Source organism: Python bivittatus, unplaced genomic scaffold (assembly GCF_059951505.1).
Source record: "Python bivittatus isolate LINGU-HERP-01145 unplaced genomic scaffold, Pbiv_v1 ctg000020_np1212, whole genome shotgun sequence".
Lineage (NCBI taxonomy): Eukaryota > Metazoa > Chordata > Lepidosauria > Squamata > Pythonidae > Python > Python bivittatus.
Window position 1 is genome coordinate 95,836,965 of NW_028277030.1, and position 15,055 is coordinate 95,852,019.

Here is a 15,055-nt window from a genome sequence, read left to right on the forward strand (position 1 = left end):
AGGAGAACCAAGGGAAGGACAACCTTCCCAGGCCTGTGTCACAACAGCAGTGCTCTGTTGCAACAGTCTGAAAGAGGACAGTCCTTTGGAAGTTGTTCCTTCAGGCAAATCTTGATGAGGACATCTTTTTCTGAGGGAAAAGAGTGAGATCGTTTTCTCTCCCAAATCCCTCTTGGTAGCAGTGGAGGAGATGAAAAGTGGTGGCTGGGGTCTTCTCTAGGGAGTTACTAACTTGGTTCTTGAGGGTTTGTGGGCTTGCCAGGAGCTTTGCTACCATTAGCTTACTCTGTGCTCGTAAATGCTGGGCAGTGCTTTGAAACTTTTCAAACTGAGCATCCCATGGAAGGTTTTACAAATCAAAACAGGAGCCTCAAGCTTTCGAATCAGATGGTGTGGAAATGCTCTGTAGACTTTTAAAGCACTTTGTTGATGTGATGGCCTTCCTACTTTTTCTTGAATTGTGGCCAATTCTAAATCAAAGCAAGTTATTATGTTTGTGCTATGGTTATTAGGATTGTTACAGACAATACAGTATAAAATGGTGCAACTTCACTTCCATAAATACAGAATACTTGGGGGATTGAAAGGTATGATGGACTCTCTGCTAATGTCATGAGTTACTGGTCAATATTTAAAACCTCATTAAATTCTCTGCCTATCAGAGCTTTTTTGGGGTAGCAAAGCTAATAGAGCTCTGGCCTTCATTTCCTTTCTCAGCTTTCAACTGCTTTAATGGCCACACGCTCTAATATTGCTCTCTCTTATGCTAATGGATTATACAATTTTGGGCTGGTCTTGCCAACATGACTGAGAGTTCACACTCAGCTCTCAGCACTTGGATCAAACCTTACCTTTCAATCAATTCTGCATGATTGAAGCATTGCATCTTGAAATGGCTTGAATCAAATTGGTTTGCTCTTAGATTTACAAACTCAGATTGAATCATGCCCTCTTTGAATCTCAAATCTCCTGTTCAAATCAGATTAGAGTTGATTCTCACAGGTTTTCTCTGCCCTATTCCCAAAAATACAGACAGTTAATCGAAATCAGATTTTTGTACCTAGTATAAACTGATCCCATTAATAATAAATGGTCTGGTACTTTTGAATGCAGATCGGTTTGGAACAATTGTATTGCTTATTCTTATTATCTCTATTTTACAGCTGCAGAATTTTTAAATCAGGCAAGTGCTTTTCTTTAAATATAGCATTCAAAACATCCCAATTTCCATGAGCCCAATATTGCCATCAAAACATTAGAAAGAGGCAAAGTATACTCCCACCACCCTCAGTGGCAACCAACTGAAATCCCTACAATGCAAAATAAGAGTTTACTTGACTATGACGCTCCTGCTCTCTCTCTCTCTCTCTCACACACACACAAACACACACACACACACACACACATATAAGGCAGGTACAGTATAAGAGGAAGGCTATTATTCCAAGGAAGTGGTTGGTCAAGAAAAAGCAGGACATAGACACAGTTTGCAACATCTGACAGTATTGTCTGATGTAGTAAAATATCACCTTGAAAAATTGCCATATGCCTCCTATTCCAGCATTTGTGCTCAGTACCTTGGAGAGTCAGGGTGAGGGCATTCATTGTACGATCATAAAAATCCACCTACATGAACTGAATGTCTCCTTGAGAAGTCCCAAGATCAGGATCAAGAGAATAAAGGCCAAGTTTCAAGTGACCAGATTAGTTATGAAGAATGAGGTTGTCTATATAAGATGTCGGACAGGCAAGTATTTCCTGTCACTTGATCTTCATCCAAAGATGTTTGAATCCTTGGCAAAAGGGCAGATTAGACTGCACTGTGCTGCCCAGACATTTTGTGTCACTTGCCCTCAGGTGGAAGTCAAGCAACTCTCCCAGCTAAACCTGGCCAACTTACACCTGTCATGGAGTCGCCTCTAGTCTGAACTTTTCTGGCAAGCCTTTATCAACATGACACCCTACAACAACCTATAGATGGAAGTTAGTACTGATAAATTTTGCCACTCAACAGGGATTACAGTTAGGGGTGAGAATAGTGAAGTTATTCACTTTATTCATTTTCTCAAGCCTTCAGATAAATTACAGTGGGACCAAACTCCATATGTTATTTCAAGTTACTGCATTATTATTCTTTTAAGTAAACAGCAAACATAAGTCCCTCAGTCCAGTTCAGGACCTTAGCTGCAGGGAGTCTTTAATACTACATGACTGAGGGGAAAATAGCAAGCACAAATTCTCTGATACAAATTTTATGCAAATGCAGATATAGAATAGGCTATTATTTACACTGGAGAAAATGTCCCCTGTTGTAGTTCCAGTTTAGTTTAGTTGTTTATTGAATTGTATACTGCCTCAATCACAGCGTGACTCCACAGCTTACACAATAGGATTAAAATTTAAGTAAATCAAATCCCTATTAACAACTTACTTTAAAAATTTTAAAGGTCAGCATCACCTCCTAAAAAAAAAAAAAAAAAAGATTATGCTTATCAAAAAGAAAATTCCAAGGAAACCAGTTCCAGTGGCAATGCTGCCCAAATTTGGACAGCAATATTTACTTATTTATTATTCATTCATTCATTCATTCATTCATTCATTCATTTATATTTCAAATTTGTCACCACCCATCTCACTGCAGAGTGGCTCTGAGCAGTTGAATATGAAGATGCTGTAGAGCATTTCATGAGGAACATACATAGTATGCAGAAAAATTAATTTAAAAATACAGAGAAGGTCAAGAATACACAGGTACAATTTTCATATTCCCAAAACCATTCTGATATCTTCTACTACCTTTCTGACCAACCCAGCTTTGCCTTCAAGGGACCAAGCAGCTAGGAGAAGGATAAACTAGGGGAAACTGAAGCTGCCTCCAGGTAGTCTAGCTGAAAAATTTCAGGGGAGCCCATTTGAAAGATCTGATTCCAGAAACATCCCATTTCAAGGCCTATCATATTACTAATTGTAGAATTCAAACCTATGGGTCTTTCTGTGGATATACTGGGCCACCTAAAAAAATGATGCCACTACCACCAACAGAATTCCTCCCCACCAACAGAGAGGGCTCCCACTATTTCCTATGTCCTTTAGAGAGCTTTCCAAGAACATTACAATTGCTGTACCAAAATAGGTGTTTGCTTGCTCCCTAACTGCATGAAACTAAGGTTAAACTGTTAAGTAAGTCTACCAGGGTATACTGTATTTTCACTGACATATTATTCTTTGTTTGATTTATTTCACCAATTTGTGTGTGCGTGTGGGTGTGTGTAGGTAGATTTTTCTGTTTCCCCTGGCTGCCATCTAGCTGACATCTGGATTCCTGCAACCAAGATCTGGTAGCCCTATTCTTGTTAAATCTATTTCATTAAGAACGCACACTCTTTGAACTCAGGAGAACTTTCTTCTGAGTAAACATGTTTATGATCGTGCTGCACAATGAATTCAGTAATACACTTCCGAGAAAACATGACTGAGATCAGGCTGTAAATATATTAGAAAGCAACTTGCAAACAGGAAACTAAGCTTTAAGGTCAGTGAAGATAAGAGGACAAAATCTGTATTATTACCAAAGATAATAACATGATTCATAGAAAACGATTATAATAGGCATTATCAAAAGGGCATGTATTTTTTAACAGAAGTAGAAGTAGTGTTAGATGCTGATAACAAAGGTTTTGGATATGATATTTATAAATTACTGTTTCTTTTATTTCTGAGGCTAACAGCCTCAATAAATTATAGTCTCTGATAGTTTTTAAAATAATTGGGGTTCAACAATTACAGTGAAATTTATTAGTTATGTCACAGGCCTTAAATCAAAGGCAGGCAACTTTCAGAGGCTGTGAAGTCCTCTGGTTTGGTAAAGGACCTCAGGGGTAACATCACCTGAGGCAGTAGAATGATCAGTTCAGGGGTTGGTTTTCATGTTTTTACATGAGTAAAGCCTAATGGGGGTTTAATACGTCTTCTGCATTTGATTTTCCACCCCAAATCAAGAGAATTGCAGCAACAGAAGGGAGGAGGGATATTATGAACCTGGATTTCCTGTGCCTGCTCTGAATCCTGAATTATTTAAAAACATACTTCAGAAGATAGGTGTAAAAGCCTTAAAAAAGAAAGTATTGATAATGTAGAGGACATAGGCAGGGACAGATGTCCTAAGCAGAGGCCAACAATGGTGCCTCTTGGCCTTTCCATTGCTTAACTGACAAGACCTTAAGACTCACACTTTTAAACGTAGTCACCATGCCAAAGAAAATGTTTTTGTTTTTGTTTTAACAATGCAGATTAAAGTTGTACACAGCAGATAAGAACAATTACAAAAGCTCTGGCTAAAGTCAAGTGTGGCAGTGAAAGTGTGTAGGGCATGATAGCTAGGGGGAAAACTCTGGGGCAGCCCCCTTCCCTTACTGTTCTAAGCACGGGCTTATTTTGCTTAATGGTTAATCCAGGGCTCAGCACAGGGAACAGCCTTGAAGGATAGGAGGGAGAGCTGCTACCCACCCAACAATCAAACAAGTGGGGCTTGAGTCCATTCCAAGAAACTAATTTGAGAAAACAACTCAGACAAGCCCTTTCCTAATTCACATGAAGGTAAAGGGAGGGAGGGAGAAGCACATGCAAGATTCCGTTACTATAGCTTTCAAAATAAAAGGTTTTTTTTAATCCATTCAATCATGTCTGATTCTCGGAGACTGCCTGGACAAGTCTCTGCAGTTTTCTTGGCAAGGTTTTTCAGAAGTGGTTTGCCATTGCCTCCTTCCTAGGGCTGAGATAAAGTGACTGGCCAAGGTCACCCAGCTGGCTTTGGGCCTAGCACAATAAAAGTAGTCCTGACCTATATGGCATTGGTTTCTTGGCCTTTATAGGGCTGACAGATAAAAGCCAGTAGATAGGATATATAAAATATACTTCTGATCACTACCTTAACAGGGGAGGCATGATTATCCAGAAGATATGCTACTGTCCCTTCTACATCACTAAGGGCTCATCCACACAGTGACTTTAACATGCTTTCCTCCCGTACATGATGCTCCACAGAACCAGACTGGCATAATTTGCTCTGTTCCGAGAGTTGATCTCTGCCCTGCCACGGTAATGAGGCTGGTGAGGGTTGTGCTTACAGTTTTAATGTGGGACAAATTAAGAACAGTGATTTGTGGCTTGATTTCCCCTCCCACCAGGGTTCCCATTTCTTGTCAACCTTGTTTCTCCTCTTCCTCCATTCCTGTTTTTTAATTATTGTTTTTAATTTTTTTAAAAAATGGTCTAATGCTATTTCACAAGAGTGGTGGACAGGTGTTAATAAGGAGCCTGAAGAAGCCCTAACTTGTTTTTTGGAATATGACAGCTAGCACAGTCGAAAAAGTCAAGATAGTGGTTTCAATTGCATGGCTGCAGCCACTACTTTGACTTTTTCTACCACTCCCACTCCCACCCCCAACACACTCACCCACTTCCATAGAAGTTCCTGCTGGTCAGGCATTATAAAGGTGGTGGCCTGTGGAAACCAAGTGTCATGTGGATCCAACAGAACACTCCAAAACAGCCATAATCAGCACTGTGCAGTGACTGGAGATGAGGAGGCACGACTGCTGCAGCCAAAAACTACCAATAGGAGCTGGGCAAACTCCAGACATTGACTGCATCATCACCAACATCATGGTTGCCAGAAGTCATGCATACAGCAAGGTTTTTCTCAGGAGAAAGTGGAAAACATCACTTTGACATCAGATCAACGAAATATTTTGGCAGCCTCAGTGATAGGCTAGGGATGAGGTGAAGGCAGCATGATGTTAAGAAGGGGTAAGTATGGGACATTGTGGGCAAGTCTAAGTCAGATAGCAGAAGAAGGTAAAACTTTTTCTTAATTCATGTCAGTTAATCTTTATTTATTGCCATAATTAATCAGAGGTATAGAAGAAGAAGGATGTACAGTAACCTGTACATCTAGAAGAATGCCACCATCCCTGGAGAAGAAATGAGTGTTTAAGACTTTTCTGAGAGCCCATTAACTCACAGCTACAAATGCATTCTGCAGAGACAAAGCCTCAGCTCAGCTACCTAGTTTCCCAAAGAAATTCTCAATGCCACAGTGGATCCTATGCCATGCATTATCAATGGTATGACTGTCACTTATGGAGAATTGTCACCACTGTTTCTGCCATACCAAGAGCCACATCTGGTAAAGTGCTTTGACTATTGAAAATTGCTGTATAAAATATTTCTGTATTCATGCACTGACTCCCAGGCAACTTTTGAATAACAAGACAAGGATCCAGAGAGTTTTTGTATGCTTTTTTAAGAAGCAGGATTTACCAAAACTGTTTTGTGACCTTTTTGTTCCCAACACTATGAAATTGACTAAAGCTCATGGAAGTCGCAGTTAAAAGAATAATATGGTCTAGTACCTTTCCAGGCAATGTTAAAAATATATCTTGAAACAGCAAATTCAGCAAACAGGCATTCCAGCGTAATAACTTGGCATCCACTGGAGGGTCGAAAAAGCCAAGATGGTGGCCTGACAGCGTGATGAAAGCCCCACTCTGGGTGCACATTCAACCTCAACATATGTACCAAAGGAGTGGGGCTTCAATCACACTGCCATAACCACCATCTTGACTTTTTTTACCTCCTCTCCCACAAATACTGCTGAACATGGTATGACTTTGAAGATCAAATATTCCCTGTGAGGTATTCTAGGATAAAAGTAAATCCAAGGAAGTTCCTTTTGAAAATCAGTAGCTTTTTCCTGTTGACACGATTCCCCTTACTAGGCCATTAAGAAGTGAATGACAAACAATCTGAAATGTGCCAGAGAAGAAATGGCAAAAATAGTTGTTCAGCACTGCTGTGGTGACTTTTCTGGGAGTAGCCTTTCCACTGTTTGCTCTATTAACACTTCTAGAGGAACTGATTTCAGTGAGCCTACAAGAACTACAATATATACAGGCAGTCCAAGGTAACTGAGCAACAATACTGGATCACAGGCATGCTTAAGCAATGACACCACCCCTGTCTTACCTCTGCTAGTCCCAGAGAGAAAAGACCCTTGAGAAAGAGGAAAGAATCTGCAAAGTTTTCTGTCTAACTGTCTCAGTGTGAAAGCCTTTGATTTGTTTGTTTGTTTTGGAAAGGAAGCAATGAAAGATTCATGGCAAATGCATTCTGCTTTAAAGACATGAAAGGCTTTAGGGCACAACCTGAAGTCAAAGGAAGTCATGACTGAAATAAACATTTTCAAGAACTCCCCTGCCCTCCAGTTTTCATGTGTTTTATCATCACCATCATCATATCTGCTTGTTCTTCTACTTCTTCTTTTTTAATTAAATAAGAGTCTTCCTTGTCAATTTTCTTTACTCATACTTCTCCAGTTCTTAGAAAGTCAAGAGCTGTCAAAAGCTAAACATATTTGCTTTATAAAGTCAAGTTCCATAAAAGTAGATCTACTGTCAAAAGTGAAAAGCACCCATCTACCTCCACTGGTAGCTCCTAAACATTTCTAGATAGGCACTTTTAAATGACCCGCCTTACCATCACCCATCTCCTTTCATTCCACAATCACATAACCACCATGATGCTTTGGAATAGAATTCTTATTTGCTTGCAAGTCTATAGTGCTTGTAGAAAACTGATAGCCAATCCAAGCTTGCTGTTCCCAATCAATAAATTAAATCAGAGCATTCTCCACTGATCAGGACTCACCAATAAAGAATGCTTTGTTCCACCTCCCTGTTTCACATCAAAACGGGGATTTGGCATGCTCATGATGATGGCAATATGCCACATCATGTAAGCTACTGTATTTAATTCTTTTATCTGTTCTGATGTCCAGCTACCATATGGCAAGAACAGTAGTTAGGAGGCAGGACAAGCTGGGCATCCCATTCAATGTCTACTGAGACTTTCTGGGGCAATATGAAGTTCTGTAAGATTGCTGCTTCTGGCCCAGCATTTGCTGCAAGTTTGATGTAAAACCTGAAATTATAGCAAGAGGAAGTTGGACCAGGGATGATGATAAGTATTCACTCCATGGTCACATCTGCACACCTGTTGGGAAGTGGCCAATGTCTCAATGAACTTTCTTTGGTAGAGATATTATAATCATGGATAAGATTAGGGATGGAAGGCAAGCGTCAAATGCTATTCATTTATTTATGAAATTTATATGCTGCCCATCAAAAGACAAATAACTCTGGGTGGCTAACAATAAAAAACAATATGAACAAGATAAATACAAATACAACAAACATAATACATATGAAATGCAAAATACAAAAGTGGAGGCATCTCGTATCTAATTCTCAACCACAAATTCACCAATATTGGCCTCCACTAACAACCCAGCCCTAATACCTGTGGAAAAGACAGGATATTAAAATCTTCTGGAAGGTTAACAGGGTCAGGGCCACCTGGATCCCACAGGCTCAAATGAGTTATTTTCCTCCCACCATTCATTCATTCATTCATTCATTCATTCATTCATTCATTCATTCATTCAGTTTTATTATAAATCCAACATAACCCTAAGATTAGATCCTATTCTGGATATCTCTTAAAGCAAAGGCATAGTTAAGGGTAATGCAAGAGATGGTCATCTATATGCTGTACCAATTTTGCCAGACACCAGATGGCTGCAGACATGAATCTATCTGATAAGTATGTATGATAAGTATGTGTTTAAAGCTTATGCTGTCTCTCCCTCCCTCCCTACCTTTCCATATGCCTGCCTGCCTGCCTTCTCCCTCTCTCTCCCTCTCTCTCTCCCCTTCCTTCCTTCCTTCCTTCCTTCCTTCCTTCCTTCCTTCCTTCCTTCCTTCCTTCCTTCCTTCCTCCCTCCCTCCCTCCCTCCCTCCCTCCCTCCCTCTTTTCTTTCTTTTCTTTTCTGTCTGTTTGCGGTCTCATCAAACAACCCTAGCAAACATTTAACAAAAAGAATACACAGCATAAAACAGAAACAGAAACCCATCATGAATCAGTACAAATGGATACAGTAAAATCCCTGATCACTCTATAGCTGCCACTTTGTACTGCTTATTGAAATGTATTTTAACTACACAGTATTGTGGTGTAAAACTGGTGTGAGTCACTGGTGAAAAGACACTGCAAGAATAGCATATACATTTCTAAATAAAAACATAAAGCATGATATTCTCATGTGCCTACCCAACTGATGACATCAGCCTTCCCCTACCTGGTGCCTTCATTGTTTAACGGGTTACTAGAGTTCAAGTCAAAAGAATCTGGAAGGTACTTGGTGGGGTCATTAGCAGAGACTTTTCACAGAATATCTTTTTTCCTTTGTGGGAGATAAACAACAATTAGTGATAAGTAGTTTAAGGTAGTCATGCCTAGTCTTTCCCACCATTCCCCCCCCCCGCCCCCGAGACACACATTTTTATGGTGTTCATTGAGACAAATAGAAGTTGTTTCCTCAACTTATTTCTTTATTCTCATCTTTACATTACCTGTTTGCAATGTTGCATTAACATTATGAATGTATTTTTATCCTCATTTTAATTAGAAACTATTTCAGAAATCATAGCAGGAGAGGCAGCCTTCAAATACAATAAAGAAATAAATGCAAATAAATGTATACATACAGCCAGACATATATAAATGAATCTTTTCTGGACACCTGGCTTTACATAAACAAAGAAAAATAAAATCCACAAAACTTTAGTTGGTTGTTTACCTGTTTAGTCCTGGCCCTTCAACTTTGCTGAGACTGTGCTCATTCTATCTCTATTTTGAGTTTTTATCTCATTTATTATGTAGCATTGCAAGATTTATTCTTATTTCATTTTTCTTTCTCTCTGAGGACCCACATGACTAATGCTCTGCCTCAACATTGTCTTGGAACAATGATTTGGCTCTGCAATTTTTCAAGATAGGCCAGGTTGTGGATTTGAGTTCCATGACTAGAGTTGCCTTCCACTTACCTAATTGTACGACATTGGCTTGGCCTGGCCTTAATCTGTAACATGTGACATAAGGAAGGCAACTAGAATTGCTCCTGGCAAGCAAAACTGTCCTGTTTCTTTTCTTTTTTTCCATTTTAATGCTCTTTCACCAGCACAGCCTTCTCATCCTCTAGATCTAAAGCAATTGCCTACCATACCATACCATACCATACCATACCATACCATACCATACCATACCATACCATACCATACCATACCATACCATACCATACCATACCATACCATAATGGTATGCTGAATAGGAATTCTAGGATTTGAAGTTCCAGCACATCTTGGAGGTATCAGGTGGGGTGGACAACATTAGTTTCCTTAGTTTCTGTTATTCTTTAGGGGAGATGTAGGATGTGGAACCCTAACTACCACAACTCTCAATAGCCGATAGATCTTAGAATACTTCCAATATTGATGTGAACTGGCAACAAGTAATGTCAGTGGTGAATAATTCAATTAATTTTAGGTGGAATTGAATTTTTTTTTAAAAAAAAATTCAGTGGCCAAAATTATTGGCCCAGGCAAAAGCCCATTAAGGATTGAGCAATCACATTATTGTCATAAACTCTCAGTACTTCTCCCAAAAGATAAATGCATAGTAGTTGAGGACCCCACTCATTCAACCATTTCACAGAAATGTCTACCCAATACCTGCTGCAATGTTAATAAGGAAGGAAATGGCTGGGGAAGATGATTCACTCAACTTTAAGGTTCAGAATTCTTCTCAGCTGGCTTTGATCTTGTTGTTGAGCAGCACGATAGAACCTAGTGAATGTGTATCTTCATACTTAATAAATCAACTGCCAGTTTGGCTAATGATGCATAAATTGCTGCTAGCGATCACATTAAAAAGGCTAAATAGTATACAGTTTTAATAGCACAGATCAGTGTGATGAAGACTCATCCCCACAACATGTTAAAAAGTTTTCAGGATTTTAGCTCTTTATTAAGCAGTTTCTTATGCCTCTTTGCACTTCTTCTTCCAAGGTGCTTAGCCAAACAAGCTTTTATGAACAATAAAGAATTATTTCTTTTTCTACTGAGGATTTTACAGATCATGAAACCATTACTGCCAAAGAAAAAAAAAAGTATCAGCCTTTGCTATTGTTGATACAAGATTAGATAACAAGCAAAATTCTTTCTAATGTCAGACAACATCTGAATCGAGGAAGTAAATCTTGAGAGGAAAAGTGGCTATTGGGTACTGCACATTTTGTTACTAGCTAAATTGCTGAATTGTTTTCAACCCTACACCCATTATTGTTGCAATGGAACGGCAGGATCCATTGCAAAACAGGAGTGTTTTCCTGTTAGAACTGGTGGTTCTATAGTAAAAGGTGACCTTAATGGAGGATGTTGTCTGTAAATCATGGAATCATGTTATTCCAATGTTGCAACCCTCTCCTCCATCCACTCAGTCCAATATACAATGCAATAGCTGCTTCTCTTATCAATAGGCAGTTCTGCCTATATATGGAAATATGGAGGAGAAGGAAGAGACAAAGGATCATCTCCAAGTAAGCATGAAAGAATGTGAGTTTTTATTAGGCAGGATCTTATGTCGGCATCCACTGTGAAAAAAGATTATTGATTTCAGGGGTGAACAGTGTAAAAGTTATGAGGAAGCAAATTTTACCTAAGGATTAGAAGAAATTAATGTATAAACTATTTGACATTGGCACATCTGTATTTGACAGTAGCACATCTGACACTGAAGTATAGAAGCAGAAGCCAGATAGCTAACTGGCAGATTGAGAAAGGTTTTGTCTTATTGCTAGGAGCTGTAACAGGGCTATTGCATCAACAGTGATTCAACTTAGATGGAGGGCTGATATAGGAGCTGGAGACTCCATCCCTTATGACTGTCAGTCAGACTCTGATCTGGGCAAATGTTTTCATGTGTTTCCTTTTTTCTGACTAGACTCATTTGCATTTCACTGGTGCTTTGTTTGACTTGCAGAATGATGGGCGATGATAGCCCAAGAGTAGGCCAAGAGTCCAGACAAGTAATGTGGAGAGTGATGGTCCTTGGGTGTGTTGTTGCTGATGTCCAGTGGCTTCTCAGGGTCACTGCTAGTGCAGAGGCTGACTTAGAGGTGCCCCTTCCTCTTTCACGGCCCTCCAGGTTTGCAGATATAGGAAGCTGCATATTGACAAAGAAGCTGTAGCTGCAGCCTTCACTGCAGTGAACTGAGATATCTGAAGACTGATGGCATCTCCTCTCATTTCTCCTCCACGCTAAATATAAGCAACCTTTTCTTTATCATTTTGTTTTAAGCCTTTGTATTCCTGGCTACCCTATTCTGGATATGCCATAGTTTGTTAATGTTCTTCTTAAAATGTTGCATCCCAAGCAGGACATTATATGTCCAATACAACTTAATTATCTTCTAGTCCTGGGATCCTCACAGTTGAAGAGGTAATATCACATTGCTAACAAGGAAAAACAAAAGAGGGCTTTCATCTTCATATTCTGCCTAGTAATTATTACATAAATCACACTTTCTCCAATTTAACTGCTCATCTGCACACTGTGTCTATCTCACAAAGTTGTTATGAAGATGAAGATTATAAAATGATTTGAATGTTTTATCTGCTATAATAACATACAATGATAATGTTCCTAGGCAAGATGGCTCATCAAAAGATTGTAGTGCAAAACAAATCAAGAGAATGTTTACAATGTCCTAAAACCTACAGATATGAATGACTAAAAGGAATTAATATAAAATAGTGTTTATTCTATCATAAGAAAGAAAAAAAAAACTAAACATTAACAAATTAAGCTTTCAACTATTAGTCTTCACCACAGGAAAATAGTAGATAAATATTCTGACTACATTTTTTCAGGTAGCTAAGCTAACAAACTGTCAAAAGTGAAATATTAAAAGAGGCTGCATTAACATCTAAATCCATTAGTAAATTAAATAGCTCTTGGGCTATTCATATAAGTAATGTACATCACAGAACACTGGAAAATGTATGTGAAAAAAGAAGCTTTGGACCTACATTAAAGAACTAAAAATAATAAATTCAAATTTTTTTCTGTCTTAAATGTCAGCATGGGTCATCCAAGGAATTATAGATCTGTATTTATTACTTCAGTGCTGAGACAAAAAATTAATTAGATGTATAAAACACCTTGACATTTATTATATGTTATGAGCAAATCAGTAGAAAAAATGTATGCTATGTAGACAAAAAAGTACCAGAAGTCCTCACTATTGTGTTCAAAGAAAAATGACTGAGAAGAGGCAGTAAAATAATTTATATGTTTAAACAATATGGTTATTATTACTATTATTATTTATAAACCTTTGCCCAATCTAGAGATATTGAAATATGTCAGAAAGTTTCAGTCTTATGTTGCTAGGAATGTCTGAGAAGATCGTCTGGACTGATTTTTCAAAAAATTAACGCTTAGTAAAATGCACACCTTTCCACAGAAATGATGTGGAAATATTTTGTTTGAAATTCAAATGTTGGAGAATGAAATTGGAAGTTTTGATTCCTAGCTGTTGCAATCTACACTACACAGTAAGCCTCGAATCTTGCCCATTTTACGTCCTGTTTTAAAGAGAAGGGAGAACTGCTGAAAATCGTTGAGCTTTACTATTGAACAACCAGCAACTTTAGATGAAGTGTTAATAATCTACAAAGCTTTCCATTGGATCCACTTCCTTTGTTAAAATCATTTCCATTTAGGGACAGCAGTGTCTCTCTGTTTTCTTTTATTTATGAACACCTAGAGTTCTAGCCAGCTCCTTGATTCCATATACAATAAGTCTATTATAATAAACAATGAAACAGAATGTGCACTGGAAGAGCATGCAATAAGCAGAAATCATTTGGTTAACAAAAGTTTATCCCAAGTAAACACAAGATTCAAAGAACTTCCGGGATTCTTTCTTTGGATACTTTTAAAGACAGATTTGCTCTGCTTATCTTCAAGCTCTTGAAATTGTTCCCAAACTGACATCTAATAGAAGCTAAGTTATGGCAAAGTATGAATACCGAAGACACTCTGAAGGCATTTTATGTAGAGGCTATTTCCCAGGGACTGAACTTCTTTCTGAATTACTGAATTCCATCCCCAGTTTGGCAGTCTCTGCGGTTTAAAGTTCTTGAGGACTTCAATTTGCCCCAAACTGTTGAAAAGCAGCTGCAGCCAGACAGAAATGCTTCCCACCCCACTTCCCCAAGGCCTAGCACAGCTCATGCTTTTTTCCAAAGGGCTGTAAAAAATTACAGTCCCAGAAACCTGAGAAATGGGCTCATGCATTCATTCATTCATTCACTCACTCACATGTTTACTTACAAGCATCCAAGGTCCAGCTGCCTGGCTAACTGAGCCACACCCTGGTGTTTTCAAGGACATGCTGTCCAGAGGCAGCCTCACCCCACCCAGGCCCTTAGCTTAAAAAAGCAAATGCTAAGACAAAGTGTGTGTGGGTGTGTAGGAGAAAAGGAGATAGGAAAACAGCAAGCAGGTGAGGAAGCAAGAGGCAATTTCTGGAGATTGACAGTATTACAGGCAGGCAAGAGGACTATCAGTCAACTGCCAGGAACACAGGCCATGCTAAGCAGCATAGCCTGGTGGGATTCCTGCCTGGAGCTTGGCTTGGGAGCTCAGCTGCTCAAAAGCGACACTGCTTAAGAGCAGAGCTTGGAGCTTGGCAGCAACCAGAAAAGGAGCAATGACACTGAGGCAGCACCTCATCCCAAATAGCGCAAGAACTTTTGGAAGGAGGCAAAGGTTGTATGCCACTTTACGGACTTTGAGGCTTCTGTTTGGACTGAGTGTTAAAGGACTGAGTATAAAGGACTGAGTATTAAAGATGTATTTATGTGGCAACATCAACTTGCAAGGCCTAGAGAGGTAGAGTTAACCCAGAGCAATAGCCTGTTGTTGGGGAAGGTGTGTGCTGCAATAAAGTACTGTGTGCAGATCTGCTACGCTGTGGTGTGTCCAGTCCTTGGAAAGCAAAGAACTTTCACAGGGTCTCACCAGAATCTCTGCCAAATGCATTTCACATTGGTGGGGTGGTTCTTTCTAGTCTAGGAACAAAGTGGTAACC